This window comes from Passer domesticus, chromosome 3 (assembly GCF_036417665.1).
Source record: "Passer domesticus isolate bPasDom1 chromosome 3, bPasDom1.hap1, whole genome shotgun sequence".
Taxonomy (NCBI): Eukaryota; Metazoa; Chordata; class Aves; order Passeriformes; family Passeridae; genus Passer; species Passer domesticus.
Window position 1 is genome coordinate 80,137,684 of NC_087476.1, and position 11,397 is coordinate 80,149,080.

Genomic DNA, 11,397 nt, shown 5'->3' on the forward strand with positions numbered 1-11,397 from the left:
CAGCCACAGGTGCCTGTGGGGGCACTTTTCATCTGGGAGGCATCCTGATCCATGCGGAATTTCAGCAGGCGGCCGGACACTCCGGGCCACCAGGCCGTGGACATGAACCATGGCCTTTCCCCAGAGAAACAAAAGTCACCAGGCCAGGTTCCTGATGTCAGTTTGCAGGAGGCACTTGGCACTGTCAAACCAGCCACAGTTGCCTGTGGGGGCACCTTGCATCTGGGAGGTATCCTGATTCGTGCGGAATTTCAGCAGGCAGCCGGCTACTCCGGGCCACCAGGCCCTGGACAAGAATGATGGCCTTTCCCCAGAGAAACAAAAGTCACCAGGCCAGGTTCCTGATGTCAGTTTGCAGGAGGCACTTGGCACTGTCAAACCAGCCACAGGTGCCTGTGGGGGCACATTTCATATGGGAGGTATCCTCAACCGTGAGGAATTTCAGCAGGCAGCCGGCCACTCCAGGCAGCGGGGCACTGGACACGAATGATGGCCTTTACCCAGAGAAACAAAAGTCACCAGGCCAGGTTCCTGATGTCAGTTTGCAGGAGGCACTTGGCACTGTCAAACCAGCCACAGTTGCCTGTGGGGGCATTTTTCATGTGGGAGGCATCCTGATCCATGCGGAATTTCAGCAGGCAGCCGGCCACTCCTGGCCACCAGGCCCTGGATATGAACCATGGCTTTTCCCCAGAGAAACAAAAGTCACCAGGCCAGGTTCCTGATGTCAGTTTGCAGGAGGCACTTGGCACTGTCAAACCTGCCACAGTTGCCTGTGGTGGTACCTTTCATCTGGGCGGCATCCTAATCCGTTCGGAAGTTCAGCAGGCAGCCGGCCACTCCGGGACTACGGGTCCAGGATATGAACCATGACCTTTCCCCGGAGAAACAAAACTCACCAGGCAAGGTTCCTGATGTCAGCTTGCAGGAGGCACTTGGCACTGTCAAACCAGCCACAGTTGCCTGTGGGGGCTCCTTTCCATCTGGGAGGTATCCTGATCCGTGCGGAAATTCAGCAGGCTGACGGCCACTCCGGGGTAGCGGGCCCTGGAGAGGAACGATGGCCTTTCCCCTGAGAAACAAAAGTCACCAGGCCAGGTTCCTGATGTCAGTTTGCAGGAGGCACTTGGCAGTGGCAAACCAGCCACAGTTGCCTCTGGTGGTTCTTTCGGTCTGGGAGGCATCCTGATCCATGCAGAATTTCAGCAGGCAGCCGGCCACTCCGGGCCACCAAGCCCTGGACATGAACCATGGCTTTTCCCCAGAGAAACAAATGTCACCAGGCCAGGTTCCTGATGTCTGTTTGCAGGAGGCACTAGGCACTGTCAAACCAGCCACAGTTGCCTATGGTTTTAGTTTCGGTGTGGGAGGTATCCTGATCCGTTCGGAATTTCAGCAGGCTGCTGGCCACTACAGGCCACCAGGTCTCGGAAAAGAATGATGGCCTTTCCCCAGAGAAACAAAAGTCACCAGGCCAGGTTCCTGATGTCAGTTTGCAGGAGGCACTTGGCACTGTCAAACCAGCCACAGGTGCCTATGGGGGGAACTTTGCATCTGGGAGGTATCCTGATCAGTGCGGAATTTCAGCAGGCAGCCGGCCACTCCGGGCCTACGGGCACTGGAGAAGAATGATGGCCTTTCCCCAGAGAAACAAAAGTCACCAGGCCAGGTTCCTGATGTCAGTTTGCAGGAGGCACTTGGCACTGTCAAACCAGCCACAGTTGCCTGTGGGGGCTCCTTTCATCTGGGAGTTATCCTGATCCGTGCGGAATTTCAGCAGGCAGTCTGCCACTCAGGGGCAGCGGGCCCTGGAGAGGAACGATGGCCTTTCCCCAGAGAAACAAAAGTCACCAGGCCAGGTTCCTGATGTCAGTTGGCAGGAGGCACTTGGCACTGTCAAACCAGCCACAGGTGCCTGTGGGGGCATTTTTCATCTGGGAGGCATCCTGATCCATGCGGGATTTCAGCAGGCGGCCGGCCACTCCGGGCCACCAGGCCCTGGACATGAACCACGGCTTTTCCCCAGAGAAACAAAAGTCACCAGGCCAGGTTCCTGATGTCAGTTTGCAGGAGGCACTTGGCACTGTCAAACCTGCCACAGTTGCCTGTGGTGGTACCTTTCATCTGGGCGGCATCCTAATCCGCTCGGAATTTCAGCAGGCAGCCGGCCACACCGGGACTACGGGTCCAGGATTTGAACCATGACCTTTCCCCAGAGAAACAAAAGTCACCAGGCCAGGTTCCTGATGTCAGCTTGCAGGAGGCACTTGGCACTGTCAAACCAGCCACAGTTGCCTGTGGGGGCACCTTTCCATCTGGGAGGTATCCTGATCCGTGCGGAATTTCAGCAGGCAGCCGGCCACTCGGGGCCAGCGGGCCCAGGGGAGGAACGATGGCCTTTCCCCAGAGAAACAAAAGTCACCTGGCCAGGTTCCTGATGTCAGTTTGCAGGAGGCACTTGGCACTGTCAAACCAGCCACAGGTGCCTGTGGGGGCACTTTTCATCGGGGAGGCATCCTGATCCATGCAGAATTTCAGCAGGCGGCAGGCCACTCCGGGCCACCAGGCCCTGGACATGAACCACGGCTTTTCCCCAGAGAAACAAAAGTCACCAGGCCAGGTTCCTGATGTCAGTTTGCAGGAGGCACTTGGCACTGTCAAACCTGCCACAGTTGCCTGTGGTGGTACCTTTCATCTGGGCGGCATCCTAATCCGTTCGGAATTTCAGCAGGCAGCCGGCCACACCGGGACTACGGGTCCAGGATATGAACCATGACCTTTCCCCAGAGAAACAAAACTCACCAGGCCAGGTTCCTGATGTCAGTTTGCAGGAGGCACTTGGCACTGTCAAACCAGCCACAGTTGCCTGTGGGGGCACCTTTCCATCTGGGAGGTATCCTGATCCGTGCGGAATTTCAGCAGGCAGCCAGCCAATCCCGGCCAGCGGGCCCCGGAAAAGAATGATGGCCTTTCCCCAGAGAAACAAAAGTCACCAGGCCAGGTGCCTGATGTCAGTTGGCAGGAGGCACTTGGCACTGTCAAACCAGCCACAGGTGCCTGTGGGGGCACTTTTCATCTGGGAGGCATCCTGATCCATGCGGAATTTCAGCAGGCGGCCGGACACTCCGGGCCACCAGGCCGTGGACATGAACCATGGCCTTTCCCCAGAGAAATAAAAGTCACCAGGCCAGGTTCCTGATGTCAGTTGGCAGGAGGCACTTGGCACTGTCAAACCAGCCACAGTTGCCTGTGGGGGCACCTTGCATCTGGGAGGTATCCTGATTCGTGCGGAATTTCAGCAGGCAGCCGGCTACTCCGGGCCACCAGGCCCTGGACAAGAATGATGGCCTTTCCCCAGAGAAACAAAAGTCACCAGGCCAGGTTCCTGATGTCAGTTTGCAGGAGGCACTTGGCACTGTCAAACCAGCCACAGTTGCCTCTGGTGGTACTTTCGGTCTGGGAGGCATGCTGATCCAGTTGGAATTTCAGCAGGCAGCCGGCCACTCCGGGCCACCAAGCCCTGGACATGAACCATGGCCTTTCCACAGAGAAACAAAACTCACCAGGCCAGGTTCCTGATGTCAGTTTGCAGGAGGCACTTGGCACTGTCAACCAGCCGCAGTTGCCTCTGGGGGTATTTTTCATGTGGGAGGCATCCTGATCCGTTTGGAATTTCAGCAGGCAGCCTGTCACTCGAGCCACCGGTCCCTGGACATGAACCATGGCCTTTCCCCACAGAAACAGAACTCAGCAGGCCAGGTTCCTGATGTCTGTTTGCAGGAGGCACTTGGCACTGTCAAACCAGGCACAGGTGCCTTGGGTGGTACTTTCCATATGGGAGGTATCCTGATCCGTGCGGAATTTCAGCAGGCAGCTGGCCACTCCGGGCCACCGAACCCCGGAAAAGAATCATGGCCTTTCCCCAGAGAAACAAAAGTCACCAGGCCAGGTTCCTGATGTCAGCTTGCAGGAGGCACTTGGCACTGTCAAACCAGCCACAGTTTCCTCTGGTGGTACTTTCGCTCTGGGAGGCATCCTGATCCATGCGGAATTTCAGCAGGCAGCGGGCCACTCCGGGCCACCAGGCCATGGACATGAACCATGGCTTTTCCCCAGAGAAACAAAACTCAGCAGGCCAGGTTCCTGATGTCAGTTTGCAGGAGGCACTTGGCACTGTCAAACCAGCCACAGTTGCCTGTGGGGGCAATTTTCATCTGGGAGGCATCCTGATTCATGTGGAATTTCAGCAGGCAGCCGGCGACGCCGGGCCACCAGGCCCTGGACAAGAATGATGGCCTTTCCCCTGAGAAACAAAAGTCACCAGGCCAGGTTCCTGATGTCAGTTTGCAGGAGGCACTTGGCACTGTCAAACCAGCCACAGTTGTCTGTGGGTCCACCTTGCATCTGGGAGGTATCCTCAACCGTGCGGAATTTCAGCAGGCAGCCAGCCACTCCGGGCCACCGTGCCCCGGACAAGAATGATGGCCTTTCCCCAGAGAAAAAAAAGTCACCAGGCCAGGTTCCTGATGTCTGTTTGCAGGAGGCACTTGGCACTGTCAAACCAGCCACAGTTGCCTGTGGTGGCACCTTCCATCTCGGCGGCATCCTGATCCATGCAGAATTTCAGCAGGCAGCCGGCCACTCCTGGCCCCCAGTCCATGGACATGAACCATGGCCATTTCCCGAGAGAAACAAAAGTCACCAGGCCAGGTTCCTGATGTCAGTTTGCAGGAGGCACTTGGCACTGTCAAACCAGCCACAGTTGCCTGTGGGGGCATTTTTCATGTGGGAGGCATCCTGATCCATTTGGAATTTCAGCAGGCAGCCGGCCACTCCTGGCCACCAGGCCCTGGATATGAACCATGGCTTTTCCCCAGAGAAACAAAAGTCACCAGGCCAAGTTCCTGATGTCAGTTTGCAGGAGGCACTTGGCACTGTCAAACCTGATGCAGTTGCCTGTGGGGGCATTTTTCATGTGGGAGGCATCCTGATCCATGCGGAATTTCAGCAGGCGGCCGGCCACTCCGGGCCACCAGGCTCTGAACAAGAATGATGGCCTTTCCCCAGAGAAACAAAAGTCACCAGGCCAGGTTCCTGATGTCAGTTTGCAGGAGGCACTTGGCACTGTCAAACCAGCCACAGTTGCCTCTGGTGGTACTTTCGGTCTGGGAGGCATCCTGATCCATTTGGAATTTCAGCAGGCAGCCGGCCACTCCGGGCCACCAAGCCCTGGACATGAACCATGGCCTTTCCCCAGAGAAACAAAAGTCACCAGGCCAGGTTCCTGATGTCAGTTTGCAGGAGGCACTTGGCAGTGGCAAACCAGCCACAGTTGCCTCTGGTGGTTCTTTCGGTCTGGGAGGCATCCTGATCCATGCAGAATTTCAGCAGGCAGCCGGCCACTCCGGGCCACCAAGCCCTGGACATGAACCATGGCCTTTCCCCAGAGAAACAAAAGTCACCAGGCCAGGTTCCTGATGTATGTTTGCAGGAGGCACTTGGCACTGTCAAACCAGCCACAGTTGCCTCTGGGGGTATTTTTCATGTGGGAGGCATCCTGATCCATGCGGAATTTCAGCAGGCAGCCGGCCACTCCGGGCCCCCAGTCCATGGACATGAACCATGGCCATTTCCCGAGAGAAACAAAAGTCACCAGGCCAGGTTCCTGATGTCAGTTTGCAGGAGGCACTTGGCACTGTCAAACCAGCCACAGTTACCTGTGGGGGCACCTTTCATCTGGGAGGTATCCTCAACCGTGAGGAATTTCAGCAGGCAGCCGGCCACTCCAGGCAGCGGGGCACTGGACACGAATGATGGCCTTTACCCAGAGAAACAAAAGTCACCAGGCCAGGTTCCTGATGTCAGTTTGCAGGAGGCACTTGGCACTGTCAAACCAGCCACAGTTGCCTGTGGGGGCATTTTTCATGTGGGAGGCATCCTGATCCATGCGGAATTTCAGCAGGCACCAGGCCACTCCTGGCCACCAGGCCCTGGATATGAACCATGGCTTTTCCCCAGAGAAACAAAAGTCACCAGGCCAGGTTCCTGATGTCAGTTTGCAGGAGGCACTTGGCACTGTCAAACCTGCCACAGTTGCCTGTGGTGGTACCTTTCATCTGGGCGGCATCCTAATCCGTGAGGAATTTCAGCAGGCAGCCGGCCACTCCGGGACTACGGGTCCAGGATATGAACCATGACCTTTCCCCGGAGAAACAAAACTCACCAGGCAAGGTTCCTGATGTCAGCTTGCAGGAGGCACTTGGCACTGTCAAACCAGCCACAGTTGCCTGTGGGGGCTCCTTTCCATCTGGGAGGTATCCTGATCCGCGCGGAATTTCAGCAGGCAGCCGGCCACTCTGGGCCAGCGGGCCCAGGAGAGGAACGATGGCCTTTCCCCAGAGAAACAAAAGTCACCTGGCCAGGTTCCTGATGTCAGTTTGCAGGAGGCACTAGGCACTTTCAAACCAGCCACAGTTGCCTGTGGGGGCACCTTGCATCTGGGAGCTATCCTGATCCGTGCGGAAATTCAGCAGGCTGTCGGCCACTCCGGGGTAGCGGGCCCTGGAGAGGAACGATGGCCTTTCCCCAGAGAAACAAAAGTCACCAGGCCAGGTTCCTGATGTCAGTTTGCAGGAGGCACTTGGCACTGTCAAACCAGCCACAGGTGCCTATGGGGGGAACTTTGCATCTGGAAGGTATCCTGATCAGTGCGGAATTTCAGCAGGCAGCCGGCCACTCCGGGCCAACGGGCACTGGAGAAGAATGATGGCCTTTCCCCAGAGAAACAAAAGTCACCAGGCCAGGTTCCTGATGTCAGTTTGCAGGAGGCACTTGGCACTGTCAAACCAGCCACAGTTGCCTGTGGGGGCTCCTTTCATCTGGGAGTTATCCTGATCCGTGCGGAATTTCAGCAGGCAGTCTGCCACTCCGGTGCAGCGGGCCCTGGAGAGGAACGATGGCCTTTCCCCAGAGAAACAAAAGTCACCAGGCCAGGTTCCTGATGTCAGTTTGCAGGAGGCACTTGGCACTGTCAAACCAGCCTCAGGTGCCTGTGGGGGCACTTTTCATCTGGGAGGCATCCTGATCCATGCGGAATTTCAGCAGGCAGCCGGCCACACCGGGATTACGGGTCCAGGATATGAACCATGACCTTTCCCCACAGAAACAGAACTCAGCAGGCCAGGTTCCTGATGTCTGTTTGCAGGAGGCACTTGGCACTGTCAAACCAGCCACAGTTGCCTGTGGGGGCACCTTGCATCTGGGAGCTATCCTGATCCGTGCGGAAATTCAGCAGGCAGTCGGGCACTCCGGGCAAGGGGGCACTGGACATCATCTATGGCCTTTCCCCAGAGAAACAAAACTCACCAGGCCAGGTTCCTGATGTCAGTTTGCAGGAGGCACTTGGCACTGTCGAACCAGCCACAGGTGCCTGTGGGGCACCTTGCATCTCGGCGGCAGCCTGATCCGTGAGGAATTTCAGCAGGCAGCCGGCCTCTCCGGTCCTACGAGTCCAGGATATGAACCATGGCCTTTCCCCAGAGAAACGAAAGTCACCAGGTCAGGTTCCTGATGTCAGTTTGCAGGAGGCACATGGCACTGTCAAAGCAGCCATAGTTGCTTATGGTTTTAGTTTCGGTCTTGGAGGTATCCTGATCCGTGCGGAATTTCAGCAGGCAGCCGGCCAATCCCGGAAAGCGGGCCCCGGAAAAGAATGATGGCCTTTCCCCAGAGAAACAAAAGTCACCAGGCCAGGTTCCTGATGTCAGTTGGCAGGAGGCACTTGGCACTGTCAAACCAGCCACAGGTGCCTGTGGGGGCACTATTCATCTGGGAGGCATCCTGATCCATGCGGAATTTCAGCAGGCGGCCGGACACTCCGGGCCACCAGGCCGTGGACATGAACCATGGCCTTTCCCCAGAGAAATAAAAGTCACCAGGCCAGGTTCCTGATGTCAGTTGGCAGGAGGCACTTGGCACTGTCAAACCAGCCACAGTTGCCTGTGGGGCACCTTGCATCTGGGAGGTATCCTGATTCGTGCGGAATTTCAGCAGGCAGCCGGCTACTCCGGGCCACCAGGCCCTGGACAAGAATGATGGCCTTTCCCCAGAGAAACAAAAGTCACCAGGCCAGGTTCCTGATGTCAGTTTGCAGGAGGCACTTGGCACTGTCAAACCAGCCACAGTTTCCTCTGGTGGTACTTTCGCTCTGGGAGGCATCCTGATCCATGCGGAATTTCAGCAGGCAGCGGGCCACTCCGGGCCACCAGGCCATGGACATGAACCATGGCTTTTCCCCAGAGAAACAAAACTCAGCAGGCCAGGTTCCTGATGTCAGTTTGCAGGAGGCACTTGGCACTGTCAAACCAGCCACAGTTGCCTGTGGGGGCAATTTTCATCTGGGAGGCATCCTGATTCATGTGGAATTTCAGCAGGCAGCCGGCGACGCCGGGCCAGCAGGCCCTGGACAAGAATGATGGCCTTTCCCCAGAGAAACAAAAGTCACCAGGCCAGGTTCCTGATGTCAGTTTGCAGGAGGCACTTGGCACTGTCAAACCAGCCACAGTTGTCTGTGGGTCCACCTTGCATCTGGGAGGTATCCTCAACCGTGCGGAATTTCAGCAGGCAGCCAGCCACTCCGGGCCACCAAGCCCTGGACATGAACCATGGCTTTTCCCCAGAGAAACAAATGTCACCAGGCCAGGTTCCTGATGTCTGTTTGCAGGAGGCACTAGGCACTGTCAAACCAGCCACAGTTGCCTATGGTTTTAGTTTCGGTGTGGGAGGTATCCTGATCCGTTCGGAATTTCAGCAGGCTGCTGGCCACTACAGGCCACCAGGTCTCGGAAAAGAATGATGGCCTTTCCCCAGAGAAACAAAAGTCACCAGGCCAGGTTCCTGATGTCAGTTTGCAGGAGGCACTTGGCACTGTCAAACCAGCCACAGGTGCCTATGGGGGGAACTTTGCATCTGGGAGGTATCCTGATCAGTGCGGAATTTCAGCAGGCAGCCGGCCACTCCGGGCCTACGGGCACTGGAGAAGAATGATGGCCTTTCCCCAGAGAAACAAAAGTCACCAGGCCAGGTTCCTGATGTCAGTTTGCAGGAGGCACTTGGCACTGTCAAACCAGCCACAGTTGCCTGTGGGGGCTCCTTTTATCTGGGAGTTATCCTGATCCGTGCGGAATTTCAGCAGGCAGTCTGCCACTCAGGGGCAGCGGGCCCTGGAGAGGAACGATGGCCTTTCCCCAGAGAAACAAAAGTCACCAGGCCAGGTTCCTGATGTCAGTTGGCAGGAGGCACTTGGCACTGTCAAACCAGCCACAGGTGCCTGTGGGGGCATTTTTCATCTGGGAGGCATCCTGATCCATGCGGGATTTCAGCAGGCGGCCGGCCACTCCGGGCCACCAGGCCCTGGACATGAACCACGGCTTTTCCCCAGAGAAACAAAAGTCACCAGGCCAGGTTCCTGATGTCAGTTTGCAGGAGGCACTTGGCACTGTCAAACCTGCCACAGTTGCCTGTGGTGGTACCTTTCATCTGGGCGGCATCCTAATCCGCTCGGAATTTCAGCAGGCAGCCGGCCACACCGGGACTACGGGTCCAGGATTTGAACCATGACCTTTCCCCAGAGAAACAAAAGTCACCAGGCCAGGTTCCTGATGTCAGCTTGCAGGAGGCACTTGGCACTGTCAAACCAGCCACAGTTGCCTGTGGGGGCACCTTTCCATCTGGGAGGTATCCTGATCCGTGCGGAATTTCAGCAGGCAGCCGGCCACTCGGGGCCAGCGGGCCCAGGGGAGGAACGATGGCCTTTCCCCAGAGAAACAAAAGTCACCTGGCCAGGTTCCTGATGTCAGTTTGCAGGAGGCACTTGGCACTGTCAAACCAGCCACAGGTGCCTGTGGGGGCACTTTTCATCGGGGAGGCATCCTGATCCATGCAGAATTTCAGCAGGCGGCAGGCCACTCCGGGCCACCAGGCCCTGGACATGAACCACGGCTTTTCCCCAGAGAAACAAAAGTCACCAGGCCAGGTTCCTGATGTCAGTTTGCAGGAGGCACTTGGCACTGTCAAACCTGCCACAGTTGCCTGTGGTGGTACCTTTCATCTGGGCGGCATCCTAATCCGTTCGGAATTTCAGCAGGCAGCCGGCCACACCGGGACTACGGGTCCAGGATATGAACCATGACCTTTCCCCAGAGAAACAAAACTCACCAGGCCAGGTTCCTGATGTCAGTTTGCAGGAGGCACTTGGCACTGTCAAACCAGCCACAGTTGCCTGTGGGGGCACCTTTCCATCTGGGAGGTATCCTGATCCGTGCGGAATTTCAGCAGGCAGCCAGCCAATCCCGGCCAGCGGGCCCCGGAAAAGAATGATGGCCTTTCCCCAGAGAAACAAAAGTCACCAGGCCAGGTGCCTGATGTCAGTTGGCAGGAGGCACTTGGCACTGTCAAACCAGCCACAGGTGCCTGTGGGGGCACTTTTCATCTGGGAGGCATCCTGATCCATGCGGAATTTCAGCAGGCGGCCGGACACTCCGGGCCACCAGGCCGTGGACATGAACCATGGCCTTTCCCCAGAGAAATAAAAGTCACCAGGCCAGGTTCCTGATGTCAGTTGGCAGGAGGCACTTGGCACTGTCAAACCAGCCACAGTTGCCTGTGGGGGCACCTTGCATCTGGGAGGTATCCTGATTCGTGCGGAATTTCAGCAGGCAGCCGGCTACTCCGGGCCACCAGGCCCTGGACAAGAATGATGGCCTTTCCCCAGAGAAACAAAAGTCACCAGGCCAGGTTCCTGATGTCAGTTTGCAGGAGGCACTTGGCACTGTCAAACCAGCCACAGTTGCCTCTGGTGGTACTTTCGGTCTGGGAGGCATGCTGATCCAGTTGGAATTTCAGCAGGCAGCCGGCCACTCCGGGCCACCAAGCCCTGGACATGAACCATGGCCTTTCCACAGAGAAACAAAACTCACCAGGCCAGGTTCCTGATGTCAGTTTGCAGGAGGCACTTGGCACTGTCAACCAGCCGCAGTTGCCTCTGGGGGTATTTTTCATGTGGGAGGCATCCTGATCCGTTTGGAATTTCAGCAGGCAGCCTGTCACTCGAGCCACCGGTCCCTGGACATGAACCATGGCCTTTCCCCACAGAAACAGAACTCAGCAGGCCAGGTTCCTGATGTCTGTTTGCAGGAGGCACTTGGCACTGTCAAACCAGGCACAGGTGCCTTGGGTGGTACTTTCCATATGGGAGGTATCCTGATCCGTGCGGAATTTCAGCAGGCAGCTGGCCACTCCGGGCCACCGAACCCCGGAAAAGAATCATGGCCTTTCCCCAGAGAAACAAAAGTCACCAGGCCAGGTTCCTGATGTCAGCTTGCAGGAGGCACTTGGCAC